Raw genomic sequence first — 26,767 nt, 5'->3', positions numbered from 1 at the left:
TTGTCCAACAAGTATTCCAGCTGGGGGACCATGTCCTTGTCCTCCTCCCATCTTTGGAAAGCAAACCAATAGCCCATTGGCAAGTACCCTATAAAGTTTTAAAGAAAATTGGGTCCATGGATTACAAAATAGCTCAGCCAGCTAAACAAAAAAAAAAAAAAAAATCAAATCTACAACATAAACCGCCTGAAGAAGTGGGTGGTCAGGACTGTGCCATAGTACAGGAAGGAGAGTTTGGCCTAGAGGTCAAACCTGAGGTGGACTGAGCTTATGTTCCTTTTGAAGAACAGCTGTCCACTACACAGACAGCTGACTTAAAGCAGCTAGTAGAGAAAAACAAGGAGGAGATCTTCTCGAACCTGATCAGTCATTCCCACCTGGTGCAACATGACATCATTATGTCTCCTGGAGTTGTGGTACAGCAATGACCCTATCAGATTCCCAAAACCAGGTGCCGCATCATCAAGATCAAAGTAAAAGAAGCTCCAGCTTGGGGTAATAGATGAGTCTAACAGTGATGATCCTAACTCATAATATTGGCGCTGAAGCCAGGTGGGAGCATAAGGTTTTGTATTGACTTTAAAAAGGTCAACAAGGTCTCAAAACTCGATGCCTATCTAATGTCATGAGTAGATGAACTGATTGAGCATCTGGGATTGGCCCAGTTCATCTCTTCCCTCAATCTTACCAATGGGTATTGGCAGGTGCCTCTCACACCCTCGGCGAAAGAGAAGATTGCTTTCTCAATACCAGACAGATGTTTCCAGTTCACCGTATTCCCTTTTGGCATTCATGACACCCCTGCAATGTTTCACCAATTGGTTGACCATCTGCTCTGCCCACATCAAGTGTACACAGATGACATCGTGGCCTATAGCCCCGATTGGAAGACACATCTTAGCCAACTCCAGAAAGTGATAACAAGTCTGAAGAAAGCAAGACTAACAGCTAACCATAAGAAGTGCTTGCTGGGAGGGTAAGAGGTTCAGTACCTTGGCTACATCCTGGGGAAGGGCAAGGTCCATCCATAGACCAAGATCAAGGCAATCACCCAAGTGCCAGTCCCACAAATAAAAGAGAAAGTGATAGCATTCCTAGGCCTTACGGGATACTACAGAAGGTTTAATCCCAACTACTCAGAGAAGGAGAAGCCTATCACAAATCTTTTGGTAAAGAAAGCACAAGAGAAAATCCAATGGTCAGAGGAAGCAGAGAAGGACTTCAGGACTCTGTAAAAGGTGATATGCTCTGAACTGGTCCTGATAAGACCGGAATTTTCCAAATCCTTCAAGGTGCAGACCGATACCTCAGAAGTAAGCTTGGGAGCCATCTTAGTCCAAGAGAGGTATGGTCAAGAACATCCCATGGTATACATTAGCTGGAAGTTGATGCCACGAGAAAGGTGCTACTCAATAGTGGAAAAGGAGGCCTTGGAAGTCAAGTGAGTCTTAGAGGCCTTGAGCTATTACCTACTGGGATGTCAGTTCATACTCATAATGGACCCCAACTAGTCATATGGATGAATAGGAACAATGAGTCCAAGGTGAGGTTGATGAGATTGTTCCAGGACCTAAAGCCCTTTAACTATAAGATCCAACATAAGGCAGGAAGGGACATTGCCAATGCAGATTTCTTGTCAAGATAAGTGTCCCTTGACCAGGCAGGTGCTCATTCCGAAAAGGCTGAGCTGAGGGGGAGAATGTTGCACTTGCTAGCCACAGAGCTCCGTGGTTGGCCTCATTCACCCGGAGCTACCCCAGACCAGCTCAGACTTCTCTCACAGCAGCAGCAGGGAGCCACTGCCATCACCATGCTTCTTCTTCATGGCCCAGAGCAACCATCAACGCTGCCAACATTCGGTCCCACTAGCATTTCCTTAGGTGCGCGCCTCTCTGCAGTATTTAAAGGGCCAGTGGCGGGAAACTTCTCATAGCCCTCACTGATGATGTCAGTCCTCCAGACTATATAAACCAGTCCCTGCCTTCAGTCCCTTGCCTTAGCAACAGATAGAGCTCCTTGTAAGTAGTTAGTTGCCTGATTCTATATCCCTGTCTCTGTGTTCCTCGCTTCCACTCGATTGCTTCTTTGGCCTTGACCTCGGACCGTTCTTGGATTTCACTGGATCGCCACCTGCCCCGACTCCCAGTACGACTGCTGTTGGCTGCCTGCCCTGACCCTAGGAATGCCTTGATTCTGCTTGTGCCTTCTGGCCTTCTTAGGATTCCTCACATTCACAGACCTATGCCTAAGTCCAGCTGGCCCCAATACCCAAGGGCTCAACCTGCAGGGAACAAGGAGTGGTATTGGTGAAGGTCCTGTTGGGTCTCCACACTGGCCAACTCTGCCAGCCAACGATGAGGACCTGCAGGGCTCCTCCCTGAAGGTAGCATCAACCTAGTCTTGGCCCAAGCGTCTATCCCAGTAACTTCTTACCCTCCCAGCAATATGTAAGGGCGTATATAGAAAATTCCCTCATTCTATCTTAAAGGACCAGGCCCAGCTGTCTTGCCTGGTCCTCCTTAAGGTTGAAACCCTCAGGGAATCCTGGGTGAAGGGAGGAGCCCTTTACCAGAGTATAATATCTCAGGGCCTAGAAAGGTTAAGCGGGTTTCAGGGAAGAGACAGAGTCTCACAATATGAAAAAATCTACTATGTTTAAGGTTTGAGACTGCTATGTTTAAGTTTTGCACTTGCCTGAAGTCAAGGTGAGCTGCCTCCAAGTAAATGTTTTTGTTTTGCATTATCCTTTGTTATTTGTGAGATACCCGAAGCCAAGGTGAGCTGCTTAAGTTGTTGGTTTGCTGTGCACTGCAGTTTTGCTTATTTTCACTGTAAATAAACTACAGTTAAGGAATTGCCCGAGTCTGTGTCCCTTGTGCCTCTGGCTGTTCCCCAGCAGCTACCCCTCGAGTTACCACATGGAATATCATTCAAGGAGGAAGCCTCATGGTATGGTAATTGAATTGAAGAGTTCAGGAGTAATTGAAATGGGAGGAATGTTATTTTTAGAGTATAATGATAATATTTCTAGGATATCCCAGCCCAACCCTTCACAAGGTCTTTTCATAAAGCAGCTCACAAAGGTCTCTTTCTCTGGCAAGACACATCAGACATCATAGAAAGCAGAAGGGGAAAAAGATTAAGATTCTGCTGTAGCTGCAGAAAAAAAAGTGTGAAGGTAATTGCTAGTATTTTTTAAAGTTATCTTTTCCTCCAAAGGTTTTATGGCATTACAATAAATAATCTTTCTGCTGTATTGTATCGCCAAAGAGCTGGTTGCAAAAGAACGCCAGAATAGAGAATAGCAATCATCTTTGATTTGCTTCTTTCATTCAGTAACAGATACTATATTAGATGGCTCATTCTTTCGCTGCCTGCTTATAAATTCCCAGATGGTAGATGAGCAGGACTTCATTTTTCATCAAGGGAAGCATTTATTCCTTTCTAAATTCTCTGAAACTAGGTTGAACACTGGCAGTAGAATTCATTACCAGGGCTCAGGTTATGTTGCTGGATAATTCATCTCCCTTCCTCTTGTCAATCATTGTTCAACCCAGAGAGCCAAACAAAGATTTCATAAAGCCAGAACACTGATCAGCAACACAATATACTTGCAATTTATTGACAGGAAATAATTTAGAACCAGCTTCATATGTAGCTGAGGTCCCAAGGTAATTAACCCTTTCCTGGAAGATGGCTAGATTCATTACCTACAATAAATCAATATTTCCAAGTAATGCATCCAACAGGCAACAAATCTCAATTTGTGGTCGTGTTTGACAATAATTTGAATCAACTCCATCATAGTCTGACTTCCAAGCAAATAAATGCAATTGCCTGCTATTTTGGGGCTGCAAAGTGATATCTTACAGAACAATTCTTATCCATAATCATTTTGCACTCTTTTGCATATTGGTGCAGTGCTTTAGATGTATCCTCATTCTTATTATTTACAGGGGCATCTTCCAACTCTTATACAAACATTTTTATACAGAGAAAGTTCAGAATTCCATTGATGTCCGTCTTCCTGGATATGTTACAGGCTTGTTTCAGAAACGCAACAGAATAAACCATATCATTTCTGTAAAAGCAAACATACAGGTGTTTTGCTTCCCAGGTACCAGCTTTAGCAATAGTAAAGGCTTCTGAGGCTCACTTTATGAAAGTCCCAAAATTAAAAGAGAATTCATGCAACCTTTCAGGTTTACATTCTGCTATCTTATAATGAGATCAGAAACTGGTTGCTGATGTAACAAAACATTCATATGCCTTTTCCAATAAAGGAAATTGGGTAATCCTGTGTAGATAATTTCCCATTCAAAGCCCATTGAATCCGTCCCTTTTCATATACTCCTCATGGATATTCTGAAGTGATTGCTTGGTATCGCCTGTTTCTCATTCCATGCTTCAGGCATCTTTGACTTTATAATAGCAAATGTGCTTAATAGCTATGAAATGTGCTTAATTGCTTATATTAAAAAAGTGGTTTCATGTGCATTTGTTTTGACCTGACAGTTTCCTTCAGTTCCTTTGGACTTCCAGTGCAACTGGAACCAGGGCTCGGATCATGCACCAGAAGTCTTCACTTGTAACTACATTGGAATTTTCCCCATTTTTTATCCTTTTCCAACTTATGTCGGTCTGGTCATTCCAATAGCAATCCTCAACCAGAGACCATGGATCACTGCTCCTTCAGGAACTCTGCAATCATGGGTCCTAAAATTCAGGAGGTGATGCCATTGTGCAAGGACCACGACTCCATCCCCACAGGGGCTGAAAATGCTGCCTCTGCAGTATCTCCTACCTCAGCTGACCGGAAGAAAAAATGACCAGAGCCAGGAATCAGACTCAAGGCCTTCTGCTGAGCCAACTTGCCAGCTCATTTGTTGTGTATTCTTACAAGAGTCAATCATGTTGTCCAAACAATAAGGGGCTGATTTTAAAAGCCCTATGTGCGCATGTTATAAAATCGGGTATACATGTGTGCACGCCGGGTAGCACACGCATATGTAAGCCCGCACGTATGTATGAAAATCTACCCCTAAGAAGATGTTAGAAGACCTGGCTGGCATACAAATAGCATCTATAACCTACCAAAAAAAGACACCAAACACATCATTTCTAAAATGGATTCATTTCAAATAATGATATTGGTTATTAAACCAACATAAGAATTATCTGAAGCTGTTCTAAATCAGCTTTAGAAACCATGTGGTTTCTTCTTCAGCTGAGAAGAAGAGATCTGAGCTTTTGTGGTCTCCAAAGCTCATATACAGCAAGGCTTGGGATGAACTTGCTTCCAGGAAGGCAGTAAAAAAGTATAATGGAACATAATATACAGTAACATTATAAGATGTCTAAGGTTGACCCAATTAAAGGTAACATAGCCTGCAAAAATTTCAGTTGTCAACAGGACCAACATAGCTATTGGGACTCCTCTCGAAACTCAAATGGAATGGTGGATTTATACTCCCAGCTGACCTTAGGCTAGTGGACAACTGGCTACTTCCTCCTTCCTCTCTTCCTCACCCCTGAGGTGCCATTTAGCACAATGATGGCGGTCCAACCAATAATTATAGTGGAACAAAAAAGGAACTAGATGCTTCTGCAGTTCAACTGGTCCCTTACAGTTTACAAAACAACAAGTAAGAACAACGGCTGTGGCTGGTGCCATAGCTGATGGTGTCCAAGAAGTAATTCACACAAACAGGGTGGCTGCCTCACTGGGCAGCTGCCTACATGTACTTGGCTATTCTGCCTATTGGTAAATCTGCTCCTACTCAAATGACTTATTGTTTTATAAAAGAGAAGAAAATTAGTTGGACAATAAAGCTAGATTCCAAATAATCACACTTAAATTAAAGAGGACCATTCTAATTCTTCATTAAGGCCCAGTGGATGAACCAAATTCAATTTAAAAATCCAGGACTGTTCATAAAAATAGAGAAGTAATGGACATATATGATTTAAGGACCTATGATGATAATGAAGAACAGTCCATGGAAAAAACATTTGTGATTTTGTTTATTATTTGAAGACACTCTACTTCTCATATAAGCCTAGGTAATATGATGATATGTGCAAAAATAAGATCATCGGGAGACATTTTCAGAGATTGTGCTATAGTCTTTTCCCAGTAGGCTGTTTTCTGTTTGACAATTGTCCCCATTATATGGTGCTTTATGTGTGTAAGTGCCTTTTATATGAGTGTAATTTTCAGACATCTCATATAACTTAAGCTGTAGATATGTGCTTAAGTTACACCAATTCTCAAAGTGGAGTTACACATGTAAGTATGCTTTGAAAATTATTCCATTAAATCTATCCGGCACAAGTTAATCCTGCTACAGTAGCTGCTTTTTACAAACGTTTCCTCAAACTTTACATTCATATGATCAAATTTTACAAAATAGGCATAGTAATTCCAACCCTATCCCCAGTTCTATCTGTAGGAATGCCTCTGCTCCATCCAGGTAAATTTAGGCATGAACAGAACAGTTAGGGTGGGCAATTTTGTAAAAGGTCACTTCAGTGAATAAAACATTTTTATGTGGAGAAGCCCTTTTGAAAATGATCCCCAATGTCTAGGAAACTGGATTTTTCAAAAAGTGGAAACAAGATTTTGTATAGTTATTTAAACTTATACATATAGTATCCCATAGTAGAAATTAAAGTCTGTTGTTTAATATCTTGTGCACTTTATCAGTTCACATACCTTGGCTTCAGGAGAAAATATGAGTTATTAATCAATGTCTTTTGCAAAACTGGGACTTTGGGACTTGTTTAGGCAAACAGTATAGTGGCCCTATCATGATTAATGAGGCAATAATTTGTTTTCATATTCTGCTAATATTAGATCTTTGTCCTTTTAACCATAATATTAATGTTAATCAATGTTAATATTTCAAGTTTTCAACATACATAACATGCCGTGGACTTTAACTTCATTAATGCTTTAGGGGTAATTTAGCAATCAGTTTTGCATTGGTCTAAAGTCTGTGGATGTTTTTTACCTGCAGACTTTATATCAGTTTTCAAAGGAAACGTACTCATGTACCTTTTCTTTCAAAATTATCCCAATAAAATTACCTCCAACAATTATGCTTGATAATATGTTTGCATAGTTATTTTAGGCAAAAATATGTGAGAGTTACAGGGTATGCAATGCAGTTCCAAATCCCACCTCAACCCATTGATAAGAAGGTCTTTTGGCAATGCTGATAAAAGTACATGTGCACAGGCCCTATGTATGTATGTCCTCCTGCCTATAAGGCGAGCAATTTTTAAAAGCCCATTTCTGTGGGTAAAGCACTGTTTTGCCTGTGGAAATGACTTTCAAAATTAACTCTCCATCTATGAACACGACCCCTGTAACCAATCGTTGTTTGTATGTTGAGTTATAACAATGAATGTCACTTTGTAAACCGTTTGTGATCCACACATGGAACGACGGTATATAAAATGTCTAAATAAATAAACTCCCGCAAGACTAATACGATAACCAGATTTGCATGCATGAAACATGATGACCCATGTAATTATAGCTGAGATCTGAAATCTTTGTAAGTTTTAATGGGCCAACAAAAAAAAAAAAAAGATGATGTAGTGTATGAGCTTTATAGAACACTAGAGATGTTTGCAGAAAAAAATTCTGTTTGATTTGTTATTTAGAATTATTTGCAATCGTGATTTGTTTTGTTTCTGTAAGCAATGCTCAGATCTCTTGCTAATAAAGTTACCCTTTTTGACCAGCATTAAGAGACTTGGAGTATTTTTTAGGCCATGCCTAAAGGTTCATTCTCCCAAGGATTGGGATTGGACAGCTCTGTCTATAATTTGGGGCTGAGCAGGTGCTGTGGGTAGTCGAGTGTTAGTGGAGAGTCGAGAATAGTTGAGAGGCGTCAAGATTTGAGGTGGCAGTTTGAGATGTCTCTTTTTATTGGCTTTATTGGTCTATGTAATAGAGAAAAGAAAGATCAGATTTTTGGAAGAGAGTTTGGTTTTGGACCTGTTTCCATTCAGGAAGGAAGCCCCACTACCAGAGGGGATCAGGATAAGATGCTGCTCTGCCTTATTAGCTGAAGTGGGGATTAGACAAAAAGAATTTGGGGAAGAGTTTTGAATCTTGGAGGTGCTTTGGACTTTACTACTTAAAGCCCCAGAGTTTTTGGTAACCATCAAAGAGACTGAGACTCAGCCTTTTTGCCAAGACACTGCTGTAGCCAAGACTGGGGAGAGCCTGGCCCATGACAACAGAGCTCCAGTTTGAATTCTGTTTTCCAATATAGAGCCAGGACTGATGCAAGGATATTAGCTACCCTAAGTTAAGCTTACAGCCTTGCATGCCCTCAGCCCTAACCCCCCCCCCCCCCCCCCACACACACACACACACCACACAAAAGTTAAAAATTATGGATTTGTAATAAGATTTTACAAGAAAAAAGGACATTCAAAGTACAGTCTTCTGAGGAGGGGGGACCTACCATTCTCCCCTATGCTTCCTGGATCACACTGCACCAGAGGTCCCCCCTGTGAGTGATGCCCGTGAGAGAAGCCAACTCTGGGAACAAGAAGCAATGCCCTGCAGCTATTTATCTTTTCACAGTTCAGAGAAGCTCTGCTCCTTTTTCCTTTTTCCGAATTATGGCTGGGTCCATTCTTCAGGCCCAGCGCCTAGCTCTGCTCAGTTAACTATTCCTTATTTGTTTTCTACTATGGAGCAGCCTCATTTGGGCGTGTCACTCATTGCTTAGAGGAAGTGCCTGGTCAGCCACATTTGGAAACTACCTTGAGTCCCGATGATCATTTACCACCTCCTTTATTGTCAAGTATGAGGAATAGCGATGGTTCTGCTTCTGATACGGGAGTTGGTTCTCAGTCCCTGAGGACTCTTGGAAATCTTGTTTGATAAAACCTGCAGTAATAACTCTTGAGGATGTATGGAAGGTGACCACATTTCTAGAGAGAACTCTAAGTGAAAGACTGGATGAGGTCAATATTTCCGCTGACCTGGTTGAAGGTCAACTTGCAGTAGTTCAATCTACCACTATTGAGCATGGAGTTAAAATTCAAGCCTTGGAGCTACAGAATTCATTGATTCAGGACTTTAAAATTGTCGCTGTTAAGGATAGGATAATGCTTTGATTCCCATGCATTTGGAAATGTTTGAGAATAGATCTCGGATACTTAATTTACTCATTCTTAACTTTCCTCAGACTCCCCTTACCTCTCCCATTGATTTGATGAAGGAATATTTAAAGGAAGGGCTTGGTCTCTCTGAGGACCCTCTTCCATCTTCCCTTAAAGCTTATTATTTACCCATCAGAAAAAAGGATGAATCTGGAAGGAGAGAATCTCGCTCTCCTATTATAACATTACTCATTTTTTTGCAACAGTCCTCTGATGAGATTAAGGAAAGGGCCACCTTATTGGTCACATGTTCTTCTGAAATGGAGGAAAATGTAATCTTGCAGTTATTTTTCAGTAATCATAATTATTCCTTTATGGGCCATAAAGTTTGGATCTTTCCTGACGTATGCAAGCAAACTCAGGCTAGAAGGAAAGCATTTCTTCAATGCAGAGATGCTATTCTAACGTTGGGGATTCTTTTTCTCTTCGATATCCAGCTAAATGCAAAGTTGTTCTTGCTAGTCAAAAATTATATCTTTTTCGAACCTTGACAGTTGAGAGTTATGTTAGATAACAGAACTGTGATCCCTCCCACTTCCACCCCCTGAGCTATTTGGTTAGTAGAAAGACTTAAATTTAGGGTAGCTCTTTGAACTGTGTTTTTCCTTTTCAGACTTTTTCCATTTGTATTTGCCTCTTGCTCCTCCTTCTATCTTGTGGACTTCATTTGGGAATTTTTGCTGTATAATTAATTTACATGTTGTTGTTTTCCTTCATAATAATGTGTTTGGCAATAATCCCATTTTTTCTTGAAAGCACATATGCTTGTATTTGAATTGTGGAAAATTATAAATAAAGGGTTAAAAATAAAAGTGCAGTCTTCGGAAGTAAAAACATCCTAACGTGTGTACTATGGCTTCAATACTGAAAGCAATCCAATTAGGTAAATTAGCCAGATAAAACTTACACAGCTAACTTGCATGGGATATTACACAGCATGGCTATGTCACTGAATATTCCTGTATTTGGCACGACTTAGCAGGATAATTTATACCCAGCTAATTTAGACCTGCTCTATGGCAGGTCAAACTTAACCAATTAACTTAATTGGAGAAGTATGAATATCTCTATTTATCCGGTTAAGTTAGCCGAATAAGTAGCGCAGCCCTGATATGCCCAATGTCCGCCCACAACTTATCCAGCTATATACCTAGTCAGATATGTAACTTTTCTGGTTAAGTGGTGGCTGCTGAATGCAGCTGAATTTTCAGTAGCCACCACTTAGCTGGGTTAGTTTGATTTATGTAAGTGGTATTTGAATACCAGGCTCTGTATTTACATGCATTGCTGTGGTGCCAATCAGAAAATCCTCCAACAAAGTTTACTCAGAAAAGCATGATTAAACTAAATTACAATAGAGTGAATCTCCCATCTCATAACAGCATTAATTGCCAAGACTCAAACAGCAATAATCCTATTTATGGAAAGGAAACAGTGCAAATATTACACTAAGCCCTAAAACATCAATACACCTCCTATTAGGAAAACAGAACAAGCCAAGCTGCTATAGATGCCTACACAGATACTACATCCTAAAAGATGAATTTTAAAAGCCTGACGAGTACCAAAACTGGGAGATATGCAAATATGTGTGGCCGGTGTACACTAAGTGGATTTTAAAAGCCCGAATACACGCATAGGTCCCGTTGCACGCATGAATGAAAAGTAAAAAAAAAAAAGCAGGGCATGGGCGTTCCTGGATTTCAACGTAAAATTAGCGCGTAAATACTGATGCACACAGGCGTGCACCAGGGTCCTCTGCCGCATAACTTTAATTCTGCTACGGAGGATGTGTAAGTAATAAAAGAAAGATAAATAGAGAAATCAGCAGGGTTTTAAGGGTCGGGGCTAATAGGGGCGAGGGAAGGCTATTAAACTAGGAGGGTTTGGAAGTCTATCCCTTACCTGAGCAAACTGGGAATGAACCTGGAAAACCGGTAATGGCATCGGCACACGTCTCTTTTAAAATCCCCCACTTACATGGAAGAAGCGGCAATTGTGCACATAGGTGCGTATCCACTCAAAATTGCATGCACGCGTGCACTCATTCCAACTCCTCCTGGAGAACTTTAGAAGGGGAAACGTGGGAGAGTAAAATCGATGCCATGCATTGTGTTTCAAAATGGATTTGTATTGTCTTAAGCGTTGACTGTAAAATGCTATAAGTTGAAAGGGTGCTGTGGGTTTGAGCTCCCCCAGCGGCCAACTTTGTTAATGACCTCATTTTTATTTATGTGATCTATTTTGTATGCTAAGCTTCTACGATCAGTTCTCAGCAGCTTAGTAACTACATAAGGGAGAAAAAAACCCACCGAGTCTGTTCATCTGAAATGAAGAGTTTTTATTTGTGTTTTTCCCAGGGGAGAAAATCAAGGATTCTCCAATCCCTTACCAAGAAATGTTCCCTTTTTGACCTGCGGCAGGTCAAAAAGGACCTAAGGGACTTAGGGTATTTTTTTTTTTAGATTATACCTATAGATTCCTTCTCCCAAGGTTTGGGATTAATCAGCTCTGCCTTATAAATTGGGGTTCATATGTAGTTAGAGAGGAGTCAAGAGCTGAGATGGAAATTTGAGAGGATCCTTTCTGTAGGCCCCCTCTGATGTATGCAATAGGGGAAAAGAGAGTTTTGACTTTTGGAAGACAGTTTGGTTTTGAACCTGGCTTTATTCAGGAGGGAAGCTCCATCTGTTATGGCTAGCGTCAGTCTCGAGCAAGCAGTCAAGGCTTGGCATACCAAGGCTCTCTAGGTGGAAGAGAAGTGAGGTGTGCCCTTGCAGTGGTGAAGACGGTCCAAGTCCCTGCCACTCCGCCGACCTACACGCCCTGGGAGGCCACACTATTATGGTGGTCTCTGAACAGTCCTCTGACTGTTCCCATCCCTTTCGAACCTGCCGCAGGGAGCAGCAGAGGCAGCAGGCCAGACGGAGGTCAGGTTGGCACAGGACTGAAGTGGAGAAAGCAAGACCTTGGAACTTGGAGCAAAGCACAGAGGAGTTCAGGACGAAGACAGGAACAAGAGAGATGAGCAGGACCCTCAGGCGCCCTACCATTCCATTGCCAACAGGTGGCCCCAATGGATGGTCGCAGACCACACTGTCTCCTTCGCGCCCTACACAGCAAAGAGGCTGGTCGCGGACCACGAGAAGAGCGGGAGAAGCTCGGGAAGTCACTCAGCACAGGGTAATGGAAACCCCTTGGGTCCTCCAGAGTTGGAACTAGGAATCAGAAGCAAGAGTCTAGGAACTCGGAAGAGAAGCAGGAACTCTCGGAGGCATGGGTCCCACATCCTGGAGCATCAGGACTGGAACATCAGGAGCAAGCAGGAACATCAGGACTGGAACATCAGGAGCAAGCAGGAAGTCCAAGGGAGACATAGCCTAGGTAGACTAGTGCCATTGCCGAAGCAAGGACTGAGATCAGAGGAAGTCGTTTTATAGGACAGGAAACAAGCAACTCCCTGTGAGGAGTTCAGATGGGCCATACCTGGCTGGCCCTATAACTGGAGAGAAGAGCTGCGGGCCGACCCCTAGGGGGAAGGGCGTGGCCCAAACCAGGAAGTCCAGGCAAAGACTGAAGCAGGCCTCAGGCAGGCCCCGAGGACGTCGAAGGCCTCCCAGGCCATGGAACAAAACCTGGGCAACCAGATTAGGCGAGACCCCAGCTTTGGAGCGGCCTCCAGAGAAAAGGTGAGAGGCCTCCCGCAGCTCCAACTATGGGAGGAATCATAACACCATCTCCTGAGTGGATCGAGATACAGTGCTGCTCTGCCTTATCAACTGAATTGGGGATTGCATCTGCCATGGAGAAGAGACAAAAAGTATTTTGAAAAGATTTTTGGAGAACTTTACCGCTTGTTTCTGAGGAACCATTAGAGTCACCGAGACTTGACCTTTTTGCCAAGAGCCTACTTTCAGTCATCCAGGAGTGTGAGTACTGAAAATGTCCCTATCCCATAAGATATTGGCTCAGAGAGCATCAATTTCAGAACAGGCACTGTGAATTTTGGGTTCAATGTGAAGATGAATGGACTCTTCATTGAATGGACTTTATAGCTTATGTTTGTTACAGTGAAGATTTATTTTTGAACACCAATCAAGTTTTCCTGGCTGTTCTTCTAAAGGAAAAGTACCTACCAGCTAATCCCACAGATAGTGAGCGCCAAATAGGAAATATTTCTTCACGGAAAGGGTGGTGGATGCCTGGAATGCCCTTCCGGAGGAGATAGTGAAGATGAAAGCAGTGATAGAATTAAAAGGGGCATGGGATAAACACTGTGGATCCCTAAAGGCTAGAGGATGGAAATGAAGAAAAGCAGGCATGGGAGTAACTTGCTGGTACGGCAGTTACTACTCTTGGCAGAAGGCATGGAGATTACTACCCTTAACCAATAAGCCTTTATACTTTTAATGCAACTGCAACATTGCTCTCTGTTTTGACAGCAGGGGGGAAAGAGGAATTGGATTCAAACAATAACCAACTAGGGCCCCAACTTTAATGGCCTGGGATACTGATAAGTAAGCATGGGTGTAACCTGCTCGGAGCTACAGTTATTACTCTTACCAGAAGGCATGGGGATTACTACCCTTAACCAATAAGCCTTTATGCTTTTAATGCAACTGCAACATCGCTCTCCACTTTGACGATGAGGTGGTGGGGAAGAGGAATTGGATTCAGATGACAACCATCACGGGCCATAACTTTTACTGTCTGGGGTACTGATACACAGAGATAAGGGAAAAAGCACAGGACATAACATGTCAAACAACACTGTCTGAATTGTCAAGAAGGCTCATCACCTAGTACAAATGCTGCTAGCAGTAATTTTTTATGGGTTATGATAAGGCTTGCGGATAACTGCACGGAGCAGTAGTTACTACCCTTAAGCGAAACATGGGGGTAACCTGTACAGAGCAGCAGTTACTCCCATAAGCAGCTTGCTGGGCAGAATAGATGGACTATTTGGTTCTTTTCTGCCATCATTACTATGTTACTATTTTACTGTGCGTGATACACTAAACTTTTGAGGTATATATATATAGATTGGGACACAAATACACCAGCAGGTAAGGTATATTTGTTTCCAGTCTACGTGTACTTCTTTGAAAAGGTATGAATTGTTATTTTTAACAATGCCCTACTCTGATAGAAAGTCTACAAATATGTAGTCTGTACTGAAAAGAATTAGGTCATATATACAACTCTTGAAAAATTCTTGACTTTAATAACCATGCTTTTGAAAACCAGTTGGCATTTAACTCAAAAGGCAACCTAATAAAATATGATTAAATGCATAATCAAGCATACTTAATGCACTGTCCAGAGCTTATTAATTACTTCATTCTGCTGACATTAATGTATGTGAATCAAAATAAATGAAGGTCATTAGGTTAAGCAGTGGTGGCAAAACAATCTTTCTGGTTGTCTGATTACTGTTCTGGAGAGTAAGAATGCCAGCGTAGCCTTGGAAGGTACTTTATAAAGTCTACAACTCTAATCACAGAACATTTAGATAGACATGGTTTAATGAGACACAGCCAGCATGGATTTACTCAAGGGTAGTCTTGCCTCACAAATCTACATTTTTTTGAAGGGGTGAATAAACGTGTGACAAAGGTGTAAACTGGTAGATGTGATGTATGTGGATTTTCAGAAGGCGTTTGACAAAGTCCCGCATGAGAGGCTTCTAAGAAAACTAAAAAGTCATGGGATAGGATGAGATGTCCTTTTGTGGATTGCAAGCTGGTTAAAAGACAGGAAACAGAGTGTGATTAAATGGTCAGTTTTCACAGAGGAGAAAGATAAACAGTGGAGTGCCTCAGGGATCTGTACTTGGACTGGTACATTTTTATATATTTATAAATGATCTGGAAAGAGATATGATGATCAGATTTGTGGATGACACAAAATTATGCAGAGTAGTTAAATCACAAGTGGATAGTGATAAATTGCAGGAGGACTTTGAGAGACTGGAAGACTGGGCTTCCAAATGGCAGATGAAAGTTAATGTGGATAAATGCAAGGTGATGCATATAGGGAACAATAACTCTTGCTGTAGTTTCACAATGTTAGGTTCCATATTAGGAGCTACCACCCAGGAAAGAGATCTAGGTGTCATAGTAGATAATACATTGAAATCGTCGGCTCAGTGTGCTGCGGCAGTCAAAAAAAGCAAACAGAATGTTGGGAATTATTAGGAAGGGAATGGCAAATAAAACTGAGATGTCATAATGCCTCTGTGTTACGCACCCCGTCCGTGTATGGGCCTGCTCACCTTCATGGTTCCATGGCAGGTCCCGGGTCGGCCTCCCTAGCGGCAGCTGCAAGCGCTTCCAGGCCTCAGTGTCCTGTGACGGCAGTTGCTGGGCCTTCCACTGCGTACCAGGCCTCACGCCAGAGCTCGGCGTCCTCGGCTGTGTTGGCCATGCCTCTACGCATGCGTGCGCGGACCGCTCAGCCTCCTGTAGGGCCAAGGGAGGGTCCTAGCTTCGCGGCGCGCCCTGATTGATTCCCGGATATAAGGAAGTCCCTGCTTGTACTTCCTTGCCTTGGAATTGGGTTAGTGTCTTGCTAGATTGTCACTGTGTCTGAACTTTGTTCCAGTCTTGTTCCAAGTCTTGTTCCAGGATCCTTCTGTTCCAGTAGTGTTCCTGCCTTGTTCCTGCATCCTAGTACTCCAGCGTCCTTCTGTTCCTGTTCATCTGTCCGTCTTCCCAGGTAGTACCTCCAGACTGTCTCACTGGTACTGACCTCGGCTTGCTCCTTGACCTGCCTGCCTGCTGCCTGCCTTCTGACCTCGGCCTGCCTGTGACCTTGTCTGACCTTCTGAACCTGACCTCTACTTTGCTGGCTACTTCTCAGATTGACCCCTGGACTCTGACCTCTGCCTGCTTGACCACATCTCTAGATTCTAGGGATGTGCAGGCCAAAGGTTTTCGTCGCATTCGGGATATGTATTCGTGGATGGCCGATTCCGTTTCATGCAGAAGTATGGAAAATTCCATAAGTTGCCGATCCGTGAATACGTTTCCCGGTTCCCTAAATAAAAATTTAAACCCCCCACCCTCCTTAACCCCCCCCCAAGACTTACCAAAACTCCCTGGTGGTCCAGCGGGGAGTCAGGAAGCCATCCCTGCACTCATTTGCGATTTCCTCATGGCGCCGATAGCCTGTGTCACAGGGGCTGCCGGTGCCATTGGTCAGCCCCTGTCACATGGTCACTGGCGCCATCTTGTGCTCCTACCACGTGACAGGTAGGTCATGTGGCAGGAGGTCGTTCCGGGACCCTCGTTGGACCCAACCGGAACTTTTGGCCAGCTTGGGGGGGCCTCCTGACCCCCACAAGACTTGCCAAAAGTCCAGCGAGGGTCCGGGAGCGGAGGCGCGGAGGAGCACGTGACGCCGGAGCGGAGCAGCACGTGACGCCGGCGTCACTCCGCTCCGGCGTCACGTGCTGCTCCGCTCTTGCGTCACATGCTCCTCCACTCCGGCGTCACGTGCTCCTCCACACCTCCGCTCTCGGACCCCCGCTGGACTTTTGGCAAGTCTTGTGGGGGTCAGGAGGCCCCCCCAAGCTGGCCAAAAGTTCTGGTTGGGTCCAACGAGGGTCCCGGAACGACCTCCTGCCACATGACCTACCTGTCACGTGGTAGGAGCACAAGATGGCGCCAGTGACCATGTGACAGGGGCTGACCAATGGCACCGGCAGCCCCTGTGACACAGGCTATCGGCACCGTGAGGAAACCGCAAACGAGTGCAGGGATGGCTTCCTGACTCCCCGCTGGACCACCAGGGAGTTTTGGTAAGTCTTGGGGGGGTCAGGAGGGTGGAGGGTTTAAATGTTTATTTAGGAGGCCGAATAAAACGGATATCTGTTTAATACGTGGGGAGTCGCGATGCGTTTCGCCTCCCCACGTATTTAACAGATAGCAAAAAATAAGTTGCGGATTTCAAATACGTGGAAAACGGATGCACATCCCTACTAGATTCTGGCTCTGTTCCTAGTCTTGTCAACACCTACGCTAGTCTGATCTCCAGTCTCGAACCTGACCATGCTCCCCTTCTGTCTGTGGGCACGCCGGACTTCCATCTTTCTAGGAGACCCTGCGAGGCCCACCTAAGTCCAAGCGGCCTGGGTCCCTATGGGCTCCTCCAGGGGAGACCTCGGGCTTCCAGTGGTGAAGCTCATCCTAGTCTCTATCTCCTCCAGTGCTCCACCCTCTGGGGGCAGTTGCTTCCTGTTCCCTACCAGGAGGCAGTTCTCCACTGCTCCAGGACAAGGGTCCACCCCCAAGCGCAACACTCTGTATCGCTCCATAGTGAGACTGCACCTTCAGTAATGTGTGCAGTTCTGGTCGCTTCATCTCAAAAAAGATATAATTGGACTGGATAAAGTACAGACAAGGGCGACCAAAATGATAGGGGACATGGAATGGCTCCTCTATGATGAAAGGCTAAAGAGGGTAGGGTTCTTTAGCTTGGAAAAGAGACAGCTGAGGGGGGATATGATAGAGGTTTACAAAATCATGAAAGGACTTCAGTGGATAAATTTGAATCAGCTATTTACTCTTTCAGATAATAGAAGGAGTAGGAGGCACTCCATGAAGTTAGCAAATAGCACTTTAAAACCAGATAAAAAAAATTTTCCCACGTCACACAGTTAAACTCTGAATTCAATGCCAGAGGATGTGGTTACGGCAATTAGTATAACTGGATTTAAGCTCATACACTTGGAAAGATGAAAAAAGGTTTGGATACATTCCTGGAGGAGAAGTCCATAAACTAGAACATAAGAACATAAGAAATTGCCATACTGGGTCAAACCAAGGGTCCATCAAGCCCAGCATGCTGTTTCCAACAGTGGCCAATCCAGGCTACAAGTACCTGGCAAGTACCCAAAAACTAAGCAGATCCCATGCTACTGATGCCAGTAATAGCAGTGGCTATTCCCTAAGGCAACTTGATTAATAGCAGTTAATGGACTTCCCCTCGAAGTCTTATCCAAACCTTGTTTAAACCCAGCTACACTAACTGCACTAACCACATCCTCTAGCAGCTGCTATTAATCAATAAGGAATAGTAGCTTGGGATCTGTATATAATGTTAGGTACTTGCCAGGTACTTGTGATTTCAATTGGCCACTGTTTGAAACAGTATACTAGGATTGACGGACCCTTGTTCTGACCCTTGGTCAGTATGGCAACTTCTTACGTTCTTAAGTAATTGATGAAAATACTTTTCAATTTTCAACGAACACAAAGGTATGATTTCACTCATCTATCTAAAATCAGGGGCATGAGCGACCACTAAATGAAAGAAACTTTGGGTGAGTTTGCACTGGTGGGTCACTGGGCCCAAGCCTGATGGGCAAGGCCCCATTATGAGTCCAGCCAGGCAAGATCCAGGCAGAAATCCAGTTAGGCCAAGTATAGGTGCAGACTCAAGGAAGGGATCCTGGAATGTGTTATGTCAGTATAGGAAGAGCAACTCCCTTAATACACTGATAATGGTGCCGGCCATACGCTGTATGGCCGGCGCCATTTTCCGTACGGAAAAACGATTCGCGGTAGGAGATCGCTCCCGGACCCCCACTGGACTTTTGGCAAGTCTTGTGGGGGTCAGGAGGCCCCCCCAAGCTGGCCAAAAGTCCCTGGGGTCCAGCGGGGGTCCGGGAGCGATCTCCTACGCTCCTGACGTCGGGGGACAAAAAACCAAAATGGCGCCGGCGCCATTTCTACAACGCACGGAGGTCCGAGAGTAAAAGATCACACCGGGACCCTTCCTCTGGACCCCAGGTAATTTAAGGCATTTTGGGGGGGTTCGGGAGGGTGGGGGATTTATTTTAAAGGGTCGGGGTGGGTTTTAGGGTTGTTTTAGTGTGCCGGTTTTCCCGCCCTCCCCCCCCACTGGACCCCAGGTAATTTAAGGCATTTTGGGGGGGTTCAGAAGGGTGGGGGATTTATTTTAAAGGGTCGGAGTGGGTTTTAGGGATGTTTTAGTGTGCCGGTTTTCGATTTACACGATTTACACGATATTTAAAAAACCCAAACTGCGACGATCCGATTCCCTCCCCCTCCCAGCCGAAATCGATCGTTAAGACGATTGATCACACGATTCACATCTCTAATAACCAGTTAGATTTGAAAGTTATCTGGCCGCATGTGGCTTCAGGTCATTCAACCTGATCCTCTAGCTCCTCCATCCTAGATAAATAACATATATTATGACCTGCATAAACAAAGTATTGTTCTATAGCTTCCTTTGGCATATCACTTGTCACCTGGATTATTTTAATCATTTCTTTTGGCGTATAACAGTTTGCAGACCATGTCAACAAAACATTCTCTTTTCTGTGCAGAATGCAGAGTTTCAAGACTCGGTCACCCAAAATCCTTTCACAAAAATGACATGAAACTTAGCACTTACGTTTTTTTCATTTTTACAGAATTTCAAGGCAAGTTTGAATCACAGGCAAGACAGAATTTCCTAGACCTCTGAATGCCTACGCTATACATTTAATATATTTAAAGCATTTAAAGTTTGCTTAGAAGTTAGTTCACTGCCACTGCATGTGCAGAAGAAAAGCCTAACAGCTTGACACTTCAATGATTATATTTTTCAAATAAAAGTCCTGTCATAAACGACTAAGATCATCCTCCCACCCATAACTTTTATGGGTAGTTTGTTACATTATGAATGCCTTGTCGAATAAATCCAATATGTTTATAGCTATACGAGATGGAACATTAAGTTCTGTAGCCCCAGAGTGACAGCACATACTGTATTCAAATATTCCTCCAGTATACAAAGTGGGATTTGTGCACCGCCTTGCGCTGTGATGTATCTGTAAAATGGAGACCGCAAAGAGCAGGCCGGCGCAATAAAGTAACAGGGACATTTAATTTTCAGTATTAAGAGAGTAATTTTATAGCTGGGCGTGGTCTGTGTAAACCTTTTATGAGCAGACTTTAACCCAAATTTTCAAAGCAAACTTATGCGTATAACTTAGCTTTGAAATTTGCAGGTAGCTATCCTAGAATGCGCCCTGATTAACTTGCACTTCCTCTTGGGAGGACATCATTTATGCGCCTACTTTACAGTATGTGCATAGAAGTTCTAATTCCCCCCTCCCCCAGAATACCAATTACCAGTTAGCGAATATTGTCTGCATTAGGACAAAGTCCATGTGCACTCTTTACCCATGGACTTTGTATCAATTTCCAATGTGAAAGTACGCCTGTACTTATGCTTTCAAACTTGCCATGGGTACGAAAAACTGGAGGACATTTCCACCTGCTTTTGTCCAAAATTATCAGCAATAAACAGAATTGCCTTTGTGGCGGAAACAGTATAAGAAACAACTGCGACTGCCTGAACTACCACCATCATCACCGCCAACAACACCACCACCACCACCACCACCCCAACCGGTTTGCAGACCTCATACGACCTGTCAGTCATCCCATGCCCAGTCACTTCTCTCCTCTCCCACGTCTGCCATTTGAAACTGATATCTAGCCCCGTCTAGGAGGGACTAAGCCACCGCCTAGCAGAAACATTTGCATGAGCTATCAACATGGGCGGAAAGAGGTGCCCTCTTCAATCTACTGCCGACATTCCTGTTCTGAACCGTTCTCCTAAAGAAGGGAGGAGCACTTCTGCAGCCTCAACTACACGAGTTCCAAAGGTTTATGAATAGAAAAAAATACATCCTTGTGCATATATACGCACATCTATGGTATAGTTCCCCAGCTCTGTCGTTAATTGTGGCAGTAGTCCCGTAAAACTGGGCTGTTTATATGCTGTGGAAAATCTCTTAAGGGAAAAACCTCATGGGGGACTACTTCCCTGGAAGGCCCAGTCTGCTTAAATTGAAAAACTTAAAAGAAAAGTTTGTAATCACTCTTGAGACAAAATGCAGTAAGCAACTTCCTCAAAAATGTATTATCTGCTTGCATACAAACAGATGAATCAGGTCAGCAGCAGCAGCATCCCAGGATATTAGGGCTCTAAGTGGCACATTAGGATATTGATGATAAGCCGTAAACAAATCAGCTGTCAGTATTTCATACTCTATTTCCATATGCATTAACTTCTAGGAATTTATACTTAATTCGTGTTACTAATTCCTATGCATGAGCTTGTATTTTGCCTACATGAACTAATGGTCCTATTTGCAGTAAACAACTTACTTTATCCCTTTATAAGTTAATACTTTAGCTCCTAATAAATATTTAGTTATCCTAGCATGCAATAGCCATATGTCAACTTTGGTTCTCTAGCCTTTAGCTGTCACTGCCATCTTGCCTTATATGAGTAAATGAGGAAGGTTTTTTTTTGGTTTTTTTTTAAATTGCATATCCAGGGCTTTGTCAGCCGCACTGCATTGCTTGCTCTTTAGCCCACTTTGTCACATGTCCAGACCCAAGCAGCTGCTACTACATTGTCAATTTAAAACTGCGCAGTCTCAAATTTTATGACAACTGTCTGCAAAACTAATAAAGGAATTCAAAGCTGAAATGTGCAGATGGCAGGGCCAGCGGTGCACAACTGTGCGGCTTTTAGACATAGCCCGGGCCTTCACGTGCGGCACGGCGCTCAGGAGCCATAGGCTGCAGAAGAGATAGTGACGGAGGACTGAGGGACGCAGCAGGCAGAAGCCTGGGTCCTGCACGTCAAAGAGGCAGCAAGAAAGAGGACGTCTGTGGAGCGGCCGCCGCAAAGACCGTGCTCCCGGAGCCTGCGGGAAGGGCGCGCACACCTCTCCGCTCGAACAGGATGCCGCGCACGAGGCGGCGAGCAGCAGGGAGGGCGGAAAAGCTCCCAACTCCACCGCCGCTGCAGACGAGCCGGCTGCTGCTGCCGCAGCAGGTAGGGGGAGGTGGAGGGAGGAGGAGGAAGAACCGGAGAAGGGAGAAGGGCAGATTAGGGAATTGTTGAAGAAAGGAGCAAAGAGGTCAAGGGGGAAATGGCCTGGCCGGAGAAATCGGGGCAGAGGGGGAGCCAGGTGACGTGAACCTGTCACCTCCTTTCATGGAGCCGCTCTACGCCTCCCCCTCAAACGTGTGCATGCGGCCATTCTGCCCAGCAGCCTGGAAGGAGGCTGCCGCTCCACAGCATATGAAGGGAGGAGGGACACAAGTGACGAACGAGAAGGGGAAGTGCATGAAATGGTTGGACAAAGGAACAGAGAGGGGAGGCCTTGTTTTATTTTCAAAATTGCTTACCTCTCCCATCATATGACAAACCACAACCTAGTGTGAATATGGGAAAGGAAAATCTATTTTATATATATATATATATATATATATATATATATATATATATATATATATATATATATATATATATATATATATATATATATATATATATATATAATTGCCTGTCCTGGGGTGTTTGTCCCCTTTGGAGATTCTGCTGGGCTGGCGTTGGTGGGGGTCCGGGGGAGGTGCCCAAGTGTTTTCATGTATTTATTTATTTTTACAGGCCTGGAAGGAGGAGCATCGCGTTTTATGTTGCCAGCGGCTTGAAGCCACGTGTAAAACTGAAGCAGCAGTCAGCCGAGATCACAGGCGTGTGGGGGAGCTCCCAGTGGAAGGAGGGCAGGAAAGCCGGCACTGGAGGAGGGAGCAGCGACTGAGCAGGAGCAGGGCAAACTGCTGTTCTTGCTGTTGGCCGCTGCTCGGGGTCTCCTGCTCAGACAGATGCTAGCGACCGACCCTAGTGCACAGGCTAATAAGCTCTTGGACACGCGCTTTGGATGCATTAGGCTAACACCCGATGCAATAAAAAAAACCTTGCTGGTGGTCAGGTTAGGAAAACGGATGCACAGCCACTTCTCCTAGGCGCCCAATGCCATGGACGTGCTAGAGAGGCTCAGTTTATCCCTAGCGTGTCCTTTTTAGTGCAATCCCTAATTTAAATAATGCATCACGCACCCAGGAGAGGTGGCTGGGCACGCTTTAGTAGAACGGGCACTCAGTCATGAGCGCCCGTTTTATGCGAGCCAATATTGCATCAACCTGAGAGTTGGAATATGCCAGGGATGTTTTTGGTTTTTTTTTATAAAGTTGCATCACCATGTGACTGCAAGCAGAAGACAGCACTGTCACTCCATTTCCTGGGCATTAGAAGCATTGTAGACCTTAGGCAAGCCCCAGCATGATCAGGATGTAGGCCCCCGTGTCACTGATGTCAGCAGTGACGTCAGTGGTGCTACCCTCAAACTGCCCAAAATGATGTTAAATATAAATGAAATTAAATGAAGCAAAAATGTAAAAATAGTGCAGTTCGGATAGGAGAACCTTACGGAAGCTTTTCACTGAGTTATAGCCTCCAGGAAGGACCTCAGTGGACAAAGCACTGTTAACATTAATTAACATAACAAAATGAATATAATTTGTAAATCTGCTGGATTACTGGGTTCTGTTAACCTGACCACATTAGAAATATGGGACTGAAAGTAGTTTTTAAAAGAGTTATTTCACCGTTTTCCCCAGGGGGTTCCTGTGAGCTCAAAAGTGGCAAAATCCCTTAAAAGGTTTATTTGGTGAGGGGTAGTCTCCGCCATGGATCCTGGGAATACTGATTCGGGCATTGGTTTGGAGAGAAAATATTTGAATTTTGAAATATTAAATGAGAATGGGTTTTGAGAGTTTGTGACCGGTTCCCTTAGGTGCAGGAGAGTGTAAAACACCTCATGATGATGGTCTGTAATTAATAGAAGGTTTCACGCAGTTTTGACTGATTTGGATGGGGGGTTTTTGGATTTTATTTATTAGGATTTTCCACATTCATTTTAATTATCAGTACTGAGATAGGTAGAAAACCAAACTCAGTTTGATTATGAAGGTAAAAAAAAATGTAGGGTTCTGAGGCTGTAACCAGAAAGACGTCATGGCAATGTCATAACAATCCTGTGTTTACCTACAGCTGCCAGGTAGGTCAGGTTAATCTGGTCAGCGCAACAACATCTTAAATGGTCAAAGCACAGTAATATTTAATAAGGGAAACATTTTAAATGGTTATAAATCTTCATTCATTCCATACACCTATGCCAAGGGGATTTTATTTGGGTTCCTGGGATAAGATGGGCTGTAGTAGGTGAGACAAGAACTATTCTATTCATTGACATCAGCAGGGCAGTAATATTCTGTCAGAAATTCCCATCAGTGACAGCTGGACTGAGAGCAGAGCTGTGCTGGGGAAGTGAAAGAAGACCTGCCCTGTTAATTTATCTAACAGAGGCCCCATTTATGCAAAAAAAGAAAAAGAAACACTAAAAACAGATAGAACACATCAAAACACTGATGAATAAGTGTGTGTGAAAGTTGTGTTACATTAATTGGAAACTGGCCAAGGTAAGATACAATTTTAGTCAGATTAAAATGAATAACTAGCTGATTCGCGGAGACTTTTCCAGCTTAAGCCTGGATTCACCATTCTATCACAGAATGGTGAATCCTAATAAGAACATAAGAACATAAGAAAAAGCCATACTGGGTCAGACCAAGGGTCCATCGAGCCCAGCATCTTGTTTCCAACAGTGGCCAATCCAGGCCATAAGAACCTGGCAAGTACCCAGAAACTAAGTCTATTCCATGTTAAATCCTGGGAAAACAGGGGGTGGGCCTGCGAAAGCCAGCAGCCTTCACACCACCGCGGTGACTTCGCTGCCGGCTTTCTCACCGAATAGCGTCACCATGAAAGGTGGTGCTATTTGGCGCGCTACTTGCGACGATAAGGTTACTAACCTTATCGCTGCCAGCGAAGACATCGCCGAGTCCGCCCCCTCGCTGCACCGACTCCTCCTCTTGCTGCATCGACTCCACCCCCAGCATGCTATCGCACGCGAGAAGCCTTTGAAAATGACCCCCTTAATTTGATAGCTGAACATAAGGAAAGAATGAATGGAAGAATTTTGGTGATTTTAATTAAAGTGAACACCAAATAAAATTACACTCAAGTTAAGAAATATTTAAATTTCTTTTAAAAGCCTGAGGAATTTGCAGCACACAACCTGTAGATAAAGGTTCATGTCCCTTGAAGGATGAAGAAACCTCAATTAATACCCTGGAATTCCAATTTGAAAGAAACAGAAGCTGAAAGAAATGTAATAAACTGGTCTTAAAGACTATAATCGTAAAAACAATTATGATAATTAACTATTTTTTCAAAGGTAGTAAGTACCTGTAAATTATTATCACTGAAACACAATCTATGAAGAAAAAAAGATAGATTAAAAGGAACAGAGTATAGTGAATGGTGCAAATTCTTACCCTATTAGTTATACTTAAGCTGGACAAGTATGAAAGAAGTGTGTGAGTGCATGAATGAAAAAACAAATTGGAATACTGACCTGCACTCTGACCTTCCTGCTACTGCAAACAAATTCTAACATCTCACTCAAACTCAATACCCAGTTCTCTCAGTCCCTCCTTGGAATTAGATAGGGATAAAAATTATCCTTTGCTTTAAAGTAGTTAGAGAAATAGGGCAAAAAGACATAGGTGGTCACAGGGATATAGTTTTTTTGCTATTTTGTTTAAAGATAGAATACATAGAAACATGAAAATGGTAGAAAAGGACCAAATGGTCCACCCAGTCTGCCCAGCAAGCTTACGGTAGTAACTACTGGTCATACAAGCCACCTTTATAATTATCAGTTTCCCAGATCGTCAAAGTCAGGGCCCTTGCTGGTTGCTGTTTGAATCCAATTCCCCGTTACCTTTTGCCATTGAAGCAGAGAGCAACGTTGGAGTTGCATCAACAGCATTAAGGCTTATTGCTTAAGGATAATAACCACTGGATCAGCAAGTTACTTCAATGCTTATCTGTTTTCCGAGACTTTGCAATTCACTATCCTTGTCAGTTGCTGTCTGAATCTTATTCCCCTTTTCCTCTTTTCTCCCTGATGTTGAAGCAGAGAGCAATGATAGAGTTGCATCAACAGCATAAAGACTTATTGGTTAAGGGTAGTAACCACCACACCAGCAAGTTACATGCATGCACTCTTTTTTTCATTCCCATCCTCTCACCTTAAAGGATCCACAGTGTTTATCTCTTTCCCTTTTGAAATCTTATACTGTTTTTGTCTTCACCACCTCCTCCGGAAGGGCATTCCAGGCATCCACCATGCTTTGTGTGAAGAGATATTTCCTGACATTGGTTCTGAGTCTTCCTCCCTGTAGTTTCCTCCCTGTAGTTTCATTTCATGACCCCTAGTTCTACTGATTTCTTTCCAACGGAAAAGGTTTGTTGAAGACTGTGCATCATTCAAACCTTTCAAGTATCTGTGTGCAAATCCAAGGCTCTCGTGCTAAACTTTCAAAAGGGAAACTTTGATAAAATGAGAAAAATTGTTAGAAAAAAACTGAAAGGAGCAGCTACAAAAGTAAAAAATGTCCAAGAGGCGTGGTCATTGTTAAAAAATACCATTCTAGAAGCACAGTCCAGATGTATTCCACACATTAAGAAAGGTGGAAAGAAGGCAAAACAATTACCGGCATGGTTAAAAGGGGAGGTGAAAGAAGCTATTTTAGCCAAAAGATCTTCATTCAAAAATTGGAAGAAGGAT

The sequence above is a fragment of the Rhinatrema bivittatum genome, chromosome 7, assembly GCF_901001135.1.
Source record: "Rhinatrema bivittatum chromosome 7, aRhiBiv1.1, whole genome shotgun sequence".
In the NCBI taxonomy this organism is placed as follows: Eukaryota; Metazoa; Chordata; class Amphibia; order Gymnophiona; family Rhinatrematidae; genus Rhinatrema; species Rhinatrema bivittatum.
The sequence above is the reverse complement of the archived record's forward strand: the minus strand, read 5'-3'. Positions refer to the sequence as shown.